This window comes from Micromys minutus (genome assembly GCF_963924665.1).
Source record: "Micromys minutus genome assembly, chromosome: 13".
NCBI lineage: Eukaryota > Metazoa > Chordata > Mammalia > Rodentia > Muridae > Micromys > Micromys minutus.
The window spans coordinates 42,025,415-42,038,545 of record NC_137982.1 but is presented as its reverse complement, the minus strand read 5'-3'; the positions used below and the strand labels follow the sequence as shown (position 1 = coordinate 42,038,545).

Below are 13,131 nucleotides of genomic sequence, written 5' to 3'. Positions count from 1 at the left end.
ATATTTTCTCCTATCTGATCTCTGCTTCTAGTCAAAGGACTCCTCACATCTACCCTCTGTGGCAGAGCATCTGAGAAAGTCTGTTTAAAAATAATACTACAATGAGTGGCAGAGCATGAACTTCTCCCTTCTAAGAAGAGCTGAGTCTGGCAGATGAAGAGAGCAGGTGGTGAAATCTTGACATTTGAGCAGGATGCATATCTAAACTAAGTAACTTCTGTCTTCACGTGGTCGCTAACAATGAAACCTGTCATGGAACCACAGCAAAAACATGGTGGTAGAAATGAGAGTGATTTTAAACATATGTCAGTAAGGAACGATTTGATTGTTAGTAATTGTGGAAGTGGGTGACTATTACATTGCATATGTACACATAAGGAACTATCACTTACGAAAAGAAACAACAAAATGAATTTGCATTATTTTCAAATTGAAGTTACCTCCACAACTGTATTAAACTCTCATTTATAACAAAACAACTCGTACATGAATACAGTTAGGAGCATTATACAACCAAAAAAGACTCAGAAAAATCTATAGTGTATCATAAAAACTAGCGAAATGAAAGTGTGTCACCTTTGATATCCTTGTGGTAACAACATGGTCATCTTAGCAATGCAATAAAAATGGTGACAGAAATTAAAGTGTGTACTATCATATTAAATCTCATGTCAAACCTCTACATTAAATTATATTTACTTTTCACTGATGGAGGAATTGGTGCTCATCTGGCATGGCTTAGTTTCACAGAATTTCCTTTTTAAAATCAAATTTCAACACCTCTCTGATGAATTGAACAAATGTTTATAATAAGTTATGTAAAAATGCCCAAGACCCTTTATCCTTACAAGCTTCCTGTGTTTAATATTTAGAGGTTGTGCTTTCTTGTATCTCATCAATAAATGTCACTTGGTAATGCCAATGATGAATACACCAAGTTGAGAGCAGAAAGATACTTTGGAATACCACAATCACTTCCCAGAAGAATAAGGGATATTTGTAAGCATAACAAACTAAACCTCACTCTCATTAGTACAACAGATGGATGGATGGATGGATGGATGGATGGATGGATGGATGGATGGATGGATGAATGGATGGATACAGAACAGAATTAGCCAGTTAATAATTTCAATGAGATGGTACTTTGAAAAGAAAAGAGAATCTAAGCTGAGAAGTGATTTAATTATTTCCTTGTTCGTGAGACTATATTTGGATCTTAACTCTTTAGTATGTTATGTAGATTTAGGCAATTTTCAAAATAGATTTTGCAACAAAATAAAGGTGATATTTACATTTAAACACAAGAAGATTCTCAGAATATTCTAAATAAAATGAGCTAAAATATTTGTATAACTACTGAATCATTTGTGATCAACTATTATATAGAGTAAACTAACACTTTTATTTTATTTTCCAGTGCCATTTCTATAAACCACTGTTAAATAAGGAGCTTCCCTTTACATGTTTGTACACCTCAGGCCTTATTGCTAAAATCAACACTTGCACAAGCTATTGCCCATGAAGGTGTCTGGTGCCTACATAAAGTCTTCACTCATACATTCCAGCATGTTTGGTACTGAGTGGTACTCTGCAGGCTACCAAAGGAGAAATGCAAACACCAACCCAGCCACAAACCATTTGATCAATAATAGTGTCCTGCCGAAAAGATACGCCAGCGTAATGGTGCCACGAATCTCATGGCAATAAACAACCAACATCTGGTTGACTTATAGTTCACTGCAGGAGACAGAACCCAGGCCTAACACCACTTGAATGTCCAAGAACCAAGAATTAGATAGCCCTGGAACCTAGAGGAAAACCAAATACTACTGTGCTAATTTTTGTAATGTAACAATAAACTGATTCCTAATGACATTCTGCTGTACTTATAGATCCGTGCTAGGCCCAGCCATCATCAGAGAAGCTTCCTCCTGCAGCAGATGGGAACAAATACAGAGACTCACAGACAGACAAAATGCAGAGATTGAAAGACCTTGGAACACTTGGGGATTTGGCAGAAACTGTAACAGTCCGATGGAACCACAGACACTAAGACAATGTAACACATAAAGGGGTAACTGTAACAGTCCGATGGAACCAGAGACACTAAAAAGATGAAACACATGAAGGGCCTCATTTGTATGTGGCCTTCAGGTCAGTGTCTAATGACTATGCGAGCCTCTGTTTCTTGTGATTTATCTTGGACTCTTTTCCGATTGCTTGTTTTTGTAATTTCAATGGGCTAGTTTTTGTTTTGTTTTATTTTATTTTACTATTTTCCCTTAGAGAAGCCTGTTTTGTTTCCTAGTGAGAGACAGAATGGGGCTGGATCCAGATATGAGGAAAGGAGGGACGAAACTGAGAGGAGTAGAGAGAAAGGAAACTGGGACATATGTGAGGAAAATCCCTGTCTTTGTAAGAGGGAAAATAATTGTTTGCTTACCCATGAGCAGTCGTTCACGCTGCTTTCACTTTGGCTTTGCTGTTCTCTTGAGGTCCTTTCTTTGACTTCTGCTGGTAAGTACACATATTTAATTAAAATGAGCTACAACTTACAAATGAGGTTAAAAAAAAAAAAAAAGAAGCCTCCATAAAAATAAAGATACACGTTTACACTACTTTAAAATTAAAAATTAAACTTTTATCTTCTCGGTCAATGGATTAATGAAGAAGTGATCTGTATTAAATACGTAATTTTGCAAAACTCGATAAACATAGACAGATAGAGAACTCAGACAAACCCAAGTTTGTTCACTGGTGAAAGAATAATTGCAATTAAAAAAAAATCTGAATCTAAGAGATTCATCTACAAATACATCAACTCAGGCTCAATGAACAAACCACAATGTGCAGTAACACGAATGTATTCAGTTCCATTGCTCACTGCTCTCAATATCACCATCTCTGAATATCTCAATATCTCATGCATATTAATCAGCAAAACCATTTATCTAAATAATTTTTAGATTGTTATAATTACATGTTTCTCTCCCCCCCATTTTTTTTTTTTTGCTTTCCTCCAAACCATATCAAGTACTCACCTCACTCTCTTTCAAATACAAGAGTTTTTTCTTTAATTAATGTTACATGTATATATGTGAACGTACATGCATGTGAATAAATGTATGTTTGTATGTGTGTTCCCATATACATAAATGTGACCATCTTAGTCTGTGTAACATTATTTTTATGTTTGCTTCCAGGGCTGATGATTTGGTATTGAATAATGAGGTGTGCTCTTCCATGTTTTTTGTTTTGTTTTATTTATTTTTTGTCCATTCTTCAATGATGTCCCTTAAGCCTTGGGAGGTTGATATTTTTGTTCCATTCCTATTGTTCTTACTGTAATTTAACTTCTCTTCTAATTTATAATATGTAAAATGGTGGATTTCCTTGGCCACTAGGATGTATTAGGTATCCTGGTTTAGAAAGAATACCCCATTGAAGGGTTCTTCTGACAGAACATGGAATTGTATTCAATTATCTACCGCTGAGGTGCCTCTTCAGTCTCAATGATGGGCTTTACATTAAGATAGTCCTTACCAGTCATTCCTCCAGTGACCCCATTTTGTGTTCGTCGGTCTGACATCCTCTGTAAATAACCCAAAATCTTCTTTAATCCATATTTCTCAGAGGTACTCTGTTAGGAGGGATATCAAAACTGCTTTTCACTAAATCTCAGTCACTGTGGAGCACAAGTGAATTTCTTATTGAAAAAGAATGATACTGAAAATTGAGAGGAATGTATTTGAAATGGCATCATGTCAGTGGAGAATCTCATATAGGTAACCTATATCAAGTTTTTTTCTTGTTATCTTATGGCCACTACATACACTCAAGCATGCAGAGCTATCCCATACATAAGAGTAGCTATCAGAAGCATATTGGTGAAAAAGTGTGATCACTGAACTCTACATGCATTCCCTACACAAACAAGAGGATAGTTTTGAACACATACTGTAGAGAGACTCACTTACTAAGCATCACCTGTCAATACAAAAGCCAATGGCCAATGAGCTGAGTCAGGAAGAAGGAGGAGGGGCACTGGCAGGAAGAGAGAGGATTCTGGGAAAGATTGAGAGAATAAAGAGAGAGATGCTGGGGAATAAGCTGAGTGAGATGCTGGAAGAGATGCTGAGGAGACATGAAGGAAGAGGCAGACTGAGACTGAAGGAGAGGTAACTAACTATGCTGAAGACAGAATGGTTTTGACAGTTCAAGTAAGTTACAAGCTAGTCAAGGATTGAGCCAAAGCTTATGGCTTGGGCGTTTAGTAATAAATAATTAGTCTCTGAGTCATTATTTATGGGAACTATGTGGGCAGAAGGAAAAATGGCATTCTTTTCTTTTTTACAATATACTGAAAAAGATTGAAACAAGGATACTTGCTATAATAGAATATTAATGAAGAAGAATAATTTCATATTGAAGGAAGAGGAGCGTAGGCAGCTAGTAAGAGCTTTGGTTGTATCTCAAGTTGCATATTTCAGGAAAATTTTACTACCAGTTTTTCTTGACAAGGAGGGGCTAGAAAACTAAAGTATTAATTTCAAATATTTAAATAATAAGAAAATATCAGAATGAAAATTAGAATGTAATGAAGAGACATGGTGTTAGGCTGTGTTGTATAATATGCAGATATCAGTGTGTGTTCCAACTGAAGAACTGCAAAAATGTAAAGCAAGCTTTAACGAGACGAGGAGCATTAGAGAATTGTGAAATGTAACAGCTGCTCATTTGCCTGTGTTTCTAAATTTATACATTACAAGGACAAAGGTGACTAAGATATGTGTGCCTTTCTTTACATCTCAATAATTCCAAAATCTAATGACAGAGAGTAGTGATCCATTGTACTCTGTCCCATATAGCATGTGCCAAGTGATTAACTTGACTGGCACATTCTCGTTATAAGGCTGATATACTCTGACTAGATAATGGCTGTGTTGTCAATGTCATTTTGTTTTGTAGTGAAGCACATATTCTGACTTAAAATTTTATTCTGTCATCTTCTTTTCTTCTCCTGTGATCATGTCATTAGACCTTATGTGTAATCTTATATGCCTGCCTATCCATCATATAAAATAGGAAAAGTGTATGCAATTTCAAAATCTATAAAGCACTCATCTGATTACCTCAAGTATCAATGAGAATATTCTCATATCATATGTTTATTAAAAGTTTTTGGAGGCCACTCCCGAGGCCGCTGCTACTGCCACCGCTGTGCTGAGCCACTGCTGAAAGGAGGGAGGAGGAGGAGGTGGAGGAAGCGCTGGGCCTCGGGGTTGTCAATATTTAAACAGAGCACATCATGCGTGAGTACAAGCTAGTGGTCCTTGGTTCAGGAGGCGTGGGGAAGTCTGCTCTGACAGTCCAGTTTGTTTAGGGAATTTTTGTTGAAAAATATGACCCAACGATAGAAGATTCCTACAGAAAGCAAGTTGAAGTAGACTGCCAACAGTGTACACTGGAAATCCTGGACACTGCAGGAACAGAGCAATTGACAGAAATGAGGGATTTGTATATGAAGAATGGCCAAGGGTTTGCACTAGTTTATTCAATTACAGCTCAGTCTACTTTTAATGACTTACAAGACTTGAGAGAACAGATTTTACGGGTTAAAGACACAGAAGATGTTCCAATGATTTTGGTTGGCAAGAAATGTGACCTGGAAGATGAGCCGGTAGTTGGCAAAGAACAAGGCCAGAATTTAGCAAGACAGTGGTGTAACTGTGCCTTTTTTAGAATCTTCTGCAAAGTCAAAGATCAACGTTAATGAGATATTTTATGACCTGGTCAGACAGATAAATAGAAAAACACCAGTGGAAAAGAAGAAGCCTAAAAAGAAATCATGTCTGCTGCTCTAGACCTGAAGTCAGCAGCAGCTCTGAGCCAGATTTACAGAAATGAAGAACTGTTGGAAAGTGACAGCATTCCAGACTTCAAAATTCAATCTGAAGAGGCTTCTCCTGTTTTATATATTATGTGAAGAATTTAGATCTTATATTGGTTTGCACAAGTTCCCTGGAGAAGAAGTTATCTCCTGGAAATAAGACATAGTATTTCTCCTTTGCAATTGCAGTTATAACAGATGTGAAATAAGATACTTGACTCTAATACAATTATTCAGAAGAGCATGGATGCATTTCAAATGTTAGATGCTACTACTATAACCAAATGATTTCATATTGATGTTTTTAACATGACTCCTCCCTGTTAAGCACTAAAAAGCTGAACCATCACACTTTATATCTGTAATGATATAGATTATGAAATCTCCCCTCAAACTCATTGCAGCAGATAACTTTTTTGAGTCATTGACTTCATTTTATATTTAAAAATTATGAAAATATCATCTGTCATTATATTCTAATTAAAATTGTTTGTGCATAATGCTTTGGGACAATGGGTCTTTTATAGGGAAAAACTGGGATAACTGATTTCTATGGCTTTCAAAGCTAAAATATATAATATACTAAACCAACTCTAATATTGCTTCTTGTGTTTTACTGTCAGATTAAATTACAGCTTTTATGGATGATTAAATTTTAGTACATTTTCATTTGGTTTGTGTCTTTTTGTTATTGTTTATAGACTTAAGTCCTTTATTTTCTAATGACCACATTGTTTAAAGCGCTGCGGTAGCTCTTCCTTTCTGCCTGGATTCAGCAGAACACTTGGCTTTAAACTACACTGACTGGTGGTTTTTCTAAGAACAGATCCCGCACTTGCTCTAGATAGATTTGTTCCTACTATACAGTAAAATGCACCATGAGACATAGAATAGTTTTATATATTTTCTCTTGACCTTAACAATTGTATCTTACTGAGTAAAGTAACCCACACTGTATAATTTTTATATGTAAAAAGATAAGTTTAATACTGTATCAGGGTTTGACTCTGTTGCAAATCCTGCACAGTTTGTAACTTCATCCAGGGAATCCTTGCCATTGTTAATTTGTTGATGTGAGTCCACCAATGAAGTGTTAAATGAAAAATTTCAAATTTGCTCTCTAATAGGTGGGAAGAACTTGGGGGAAGTGGTTTCAAGTCAGGACACAAGTGATGTGTAACGTGACTGTACGAACAGTGTAGCAGGAATGGTATGGAGACAGTTACATCACAGTTAGCTGGCTCTACACAGACAGGTGCTTTTCTTTTCCTTCCCAGTTGCATTTTACAAAGGTGGGACTTATGTAGGATGTGGGCCCAGGATGATACTGCCGTATGTTCTCCATGAAGAAAGAGAAAGCAAATGGCCAGTTGGCCCGGTGCATACAGGCGAAGAAAGCAGATTGCAAGCTTAGGAAACCCTGTGCCTTGTCCCTGAAAATCAAGGAGACCAGTCCTAGAAAGTAAATTTTTGCTCAGGGATCTAGATATGGTCTCATTGCAACTAGGTGTGAAGGTGTTCATGTCTTGCACAGATTTGCTAGGTGTGTGGACAGCCCTGAAGTTACTAAGTCAGCTTTCAAATGTAAGACTCAACCAACCTGAAGAAGTGTCAAAAAGTACTGTTTGAAAAATTGAAAATTGTATTCTTTTGATATTATAATAAACTTAGCAACTTAACATTAAAAAAAGTTTTTGGAAATGTGAATTCTTTGTAGTAAAGGGTACCAATATGAATTAAATTGTGTTCATTTTAAATTTCACTAAGAACAAACATACTATCTTTGACATTTCCTATTATAATTCATTGAAATGTAGATAATTCAGAAATATTTTTAGATACTAATAACAAAATGTCACATTCTGCAGGAGGACATTTTAATGGGTATTGCTATTTAACTTCTGAATCATACAGACTGATGAAGTCATGAAAAGTCGAATCTTATTCATTGGAGTGGTCACATTCTGTATGAACCCAACTTGCAAGTCTCCTTATTGTCTCGACTGCAATATTAAAGAATTTCTCATCAGATAATGATTTTTATCTTCATATTGCATCATCGTGAGACAGTTGTACAAGGGAGCACAGGTGAGCATCAGGTATGTGGTAGCACATTCAAACATCATGTTTAGCCCTAAGCTAGTTCAGACTCTGAAAACATCCTAAAAAATCATCACAATGGAAATATTTTAAATCTAAATAGTAAGTCATGGCCAATCCTTCTATACAGTAATCTAAAATTACGTTTCATTCACTTCTGCTACATTGTTGAAACATATCAACTTATAGAATAAATATACAGGTCCACATACAAAAGCCTGGGTCCATTCACTGCTGTCGGTACTTGCTCCTTCCTCTCTTGATGTCTCTGCAGCCACTGGCTCTGCTGGAGAAAGCATGTGTTAACTATACTATAATGAAACATTGGGTAAAACTGTACTCACAGTTAAACACCAATGTTTCAACATGATAATAATAAAACTGGGATCTTATTGTCTTAATTAAACATTCTAAACTACTATTAACACTTGAATATCTACTCGGTGCATAGTTAGGTAATTACAGAATCTCATACATCAAAGGTGCTTGATGTTAATAGGTCCAAGGAATGTAATTCCTAAGATTCACTTACAAAGTCATGTACTGAATATATATGAACACATCTTCGGCTATAAAAGTTTTAAATGTCATAGAAACATTCTGCTTCACTGAGCACTCTATGACTAACTAGCAACAAAGCAGCCCTGGGGCTGTATATACGCAAACAGGAAAGAGTGATTACCATTTGCATTTATATGTGCAGCATATGCAGTCATATATGCACCAATAGCAATGAAAGGAAACAGCCTATGAACTGGATGAAAGGGGGCAGTGTGATGTCATTCTATTTCGCTTTAAGACATCTTTAAAGAGAAAACATTAAAATGTCCTGAGTTACCTTTATAAAAATTACCATTCCGTTTTTCCTTATATGTGAAAAGACGTTTGGAATTTTCTGGAATAGTTTTGCTTTTGAGGCCAGGTTGCTAAGGCAAATCCTCATTTGTTGTGACTGCGTTTTCTAAGGGAAATGAATGTGCTGTGACTGTAATGTAAAATGTCTCCGGTGTTTAAAAGCATGGCCCAGTGCTTCCGGTTGGGAGGTGATGAATGCCTTTAGGGGCGGAGCCTTGCTGGATGAAATGGCTCCCTGGCATGCGGGCAAGCTTGAGACTTTGTAGACCAATGTCCATTTCATGTCCACCCTCCTGTTCCTCAGTACAGATACAACGTGCCCATCCAGCCTCCTGTTCCTGCTGCCATTCCTTCTCTTCCTGCTGCCATGCTTTTCTTATTTCTAAATATAGATGATACGGGCTGAACTGAGATAATAGTTGTTAATATTTAAGATTTAAAACTGTCAGTGCCGTTCACTGTGCAATTCATTCTTACTGAAGGACTAAAACTATAAGCCTAATTATTGCTTTAAAAAAAACTATGTGAAATGGGACAATTAAGACATTAACCATTCAGTTCATTTGGGGGTATTAAATTTACTCCAGATGAGACAGGTTGAATAGTCCTTACCAACTCGTATGAGAAGGGTCGGCAGCTACACAATGGAGATCATAGACCATAGGATTACAACACTGAAATTTGGCTATCAAGAGTTGAACAGAATATATAGGCAATCATGTCTGCTTTTTATGTCTTTATCTTCACAATTCGCCTATGATTCTTTTCTTCTTACTTCTCTATATGATTCTATGATGAAGTAATGAGTTACATCTCATCAGAACCCATTTATATCTGACTTACTATATTAATTTGGGTTTGCTCCATATAAATAAAAGTAGCCTACATGGTGGAGTGCTCAAGTTTAATGACATGCAAGCATCAAGGACCAGAGGTAGAAAGAATATTTGGCTCTAATTTCTGGTTTAGGCATTACCACATCACTTTATACTCTTCTCAACACTCCACAATCATTCCTCCTTTAAAACAAAATAAGCTATTATTCTGAATGTTCCAGTATTTTCTCCAGCGTTGGTTTCCTCTTGCGTGCTCCAGCATGTTCTCCAGCATTTCTTCCTCTCACATACATTGCTCACTGCTTTTTGTAAATCATTATTTTCTCCTCTTCACTATGGTTTAATGTCCTTCAATCATTAAACTCCTAACCCTTTGTTTAATGACTCAGCTGGGCCAATGACGTTCTCATTTGCAATCCTTGTGGAATATGGAGATACAACTCTTACACCATTGGCTCTCCTTTGCATTAGTCTATATTATTTAACAAATAAAACTTATTCATTATAATTTATATAATTTAATAGTAAAATATAGTATATCATATATAATTTACTAAATATAATTATATTATTTAATAGTCACGTTAGTTTGGAGAAAAGTATAGGTTTTACCCACATGATCAAAGTACCTTTTCCAATAGACTTTTAAGAAAACATAGTTCTACCTTTCACTTGTCCAGTTTCTGTATTTTGTCCTTGTAGATGTGCACTTCCAGTTAAATAACCATTCTCCTCCTTTCGTGGAAGATACTTAAATACGGTCTGGTAAAAATTAATATAAAAATTATATGCATAAGATGTGTGTGACCTTATTTTAAAAGAAGAACATAAGCGGATATTTTAAAAACTGATGCAGCTTAGTTTCAGACAGCAATTTACTCTACTACAGGATGCCACCCACACCTCCTATGTAGTATGGCTACTAATGTTATCAACAGTCTCTAGACGAATCGTTTTCTTCATGTGAATGGCTACCATGACTCACGTCTAGTTTACCTGCTTTTCTGTCCTGCTGGTGTGCCACATGCACACTGAACTCATCCAGTTCACTCAATGTTTGGCTGCCTATCATACAGTACACACTCGATGCCAGAAACATTTAAATCTAGACATTTACAGCATCAGCAAGAACACTTTGAGGCCAGTGAGAATGTAATTACAGGATATATTGCATAAAATTGTCTACAAGTAAGAAACTTACATAGTGTTACGTTTTAAAACAAATTATTATAATAGTCAATGAAGACAGTAAATGAAATCTTAGGCAACATTTTTCTGACTTACTCTGTTGAAAATAGAGTAAGTTTGAAACCTATTGTTTATATCCTCACACCAAATGTCCCTCTCTGAAAGCTGTCATTCTCTGATAGGCTATTTTCTAACTGCTATTTATTTTATGGCCTCAGGTTTTTCTGCTTCAATGGAGAGAATATGGCACTACAAAACAACCTCTATATCTGGAGAAAAAATGGAAACATCAGTGATGATCAACTCTTCGCAGTCACCCACTTGGAGGAGAGTAAGACTAAGAAATGTGCAGGATACTGGATTCCTCTGGGAACTATAACAGTAAGTGAGGTGACCCAAAGGAGAAAAAATAAAAACTACATGTGGTCTCTCACAAGCCAGTTCTGACCTATAGTGTATATACATGTAGATATGTACAAAGGTGTATATGTGGATAATGTATAAATATTTAGAAAACAGACATAGAGGATAATATGACCTGACACGAAGACAGATCATAAGCAAAAGCACACAAGATACCTGAATGCACATAGGGAGTTCTATGTTGCTGTTTAACTCTATTACAGTGGGTGTTTATTTTGTGTAAATGTCATTTTTCTATTTTCTCATATAAAATGAGGAGATAAAATCCACAAAAAAGCTGTGCAGATACATGACTTGGGCTGAGCCCAGAGCATTTCTTTCCCTGTTCTAACTATCCCTAGGTCTAGGCCTGGAATTCTAATTGCCATACAATCTTATCTTCCAGGATGACTGTTTCCATCCAGCTTCACTTGGCTTCTGACTAAATTGCTCTGCTTGGCCTTATACTAACTTTAGCAATCTGTTCTACTTTTCTAGCTCCTTTATATTCTCTGACTTGTTCTGTTTTTACCTGTGTCCAGATTGTTCTCCCTGAATCCTGTCTCTGACAAACTGTCCCAGTAAAACACCCATACACAAACACCACCCCTTCTTATCTCTCAAACCTCTTTCAAGTAGTCTCTGTCTTCTCTGCTGTTCAAGTGAGTTGGGCATATCCTAACTCTGACTCACTCTGTCAAATCTCTCTCTGATTCATCATTTTGTCTGCCCTTCAATTAGATGTCACTTTCAAACATGGCTGCTTCCTTGTACAAACTAAGCTTACCTTCATTGTTAGGTATTTAAAGTGTGTATTAAAGATATGTCTGTATTCCAGCCAGATCATATTGTAATCCAGGGTATGTATGCATTCTGGTTGGATCATATATTTGGAGGTGATCCCTTCCCAGAAGAGCAATCTTGCTGGATTAAAATTCTTCTGTGGTTTTGGGTTAATTTCCTTTTGTTTGGTTTGTTTTCCCAGTGGTATATATATGAGTTCAACTCATGGTATACTCAAGTAGAAAGTGCCAATTTTGGCATTGCAGAAGAATCTTGGTCACATGATTGTGAAACTTGCATACTCTTTCTCATTCTATTGACTATTAGTTCACTAGGAATCAGAATTGACTAGTATAAATACATTTGACATAGTGACTTACATTAAAAAAAGTGATTTTTAAAAAAATATGTTTCTTATGGGGAAGGGTTTTATAACCTGAATTTTTTTTTCTTTTTTATAACTAGATCAAATCATTCTATTATATTATTACTTAATCTGGAAATTATATTGCTACACATAATGTAAGGCAGTACATTTTTTAATAAAGGATGATATTTTGCTATGAATCTAAACATATTTTAAGAATCCTGTGATAACTAAAGAAGGTAAAAATGTTTTATAATTAAGTACTAAATTATAATAAATTATTCTATAAGATAACTGGAAATACAATTTCACATGCCTTCACCTTATTATTAATTTTAAAAAGACAGTACTTGGGGGGAGGAGATGACTCAGTGGATTGGTTTTGCACAATCATCAGAACTTGTGTTGAAGCCCCAAGGACCCAACAAAAGAGGTAGGCACCATGTTGCAGTATATTCTAGCAGTATGGAAGGAGAGAATATCCATGGACCTTGGGGAAGCTAGTCCCAGTTCAGAAAAGGAATCTGTCCTAACAACAATGTGGAGAATGGTGGGAGAGGACACTTAAAATTGACCTCAGACTTTCCTTAGCAAGTGCACACACAGGCCTGTGCAGGTACACAACCAAGTGGACATATGAACACACATGCACAAATCTCAGCATTAAATGGACAACTCAAAATTTAAATAATTACATACCAGCGGTA

At 36.1% G+C, this 13,131-nt stretch overlaps 1 pseudogene across 1 annotated transcript; it reads left to right on the top strand.

The window, feature by feature from the left end:
* Window positions 1-5,311: 5,311 nt before the first annotated feature.
* On the top strand, window positions 5,312-5,964 carry LOC308428882 (ras-related protein Rap-1A-like; annotated as a pseudogene). The gene has a single exon. The product of its transcript is annotated as a ras-related protein Rap-1A-like (transcript).
* Window positions 5,965-13,131: the final 7,167 nt, after the last annotated feature.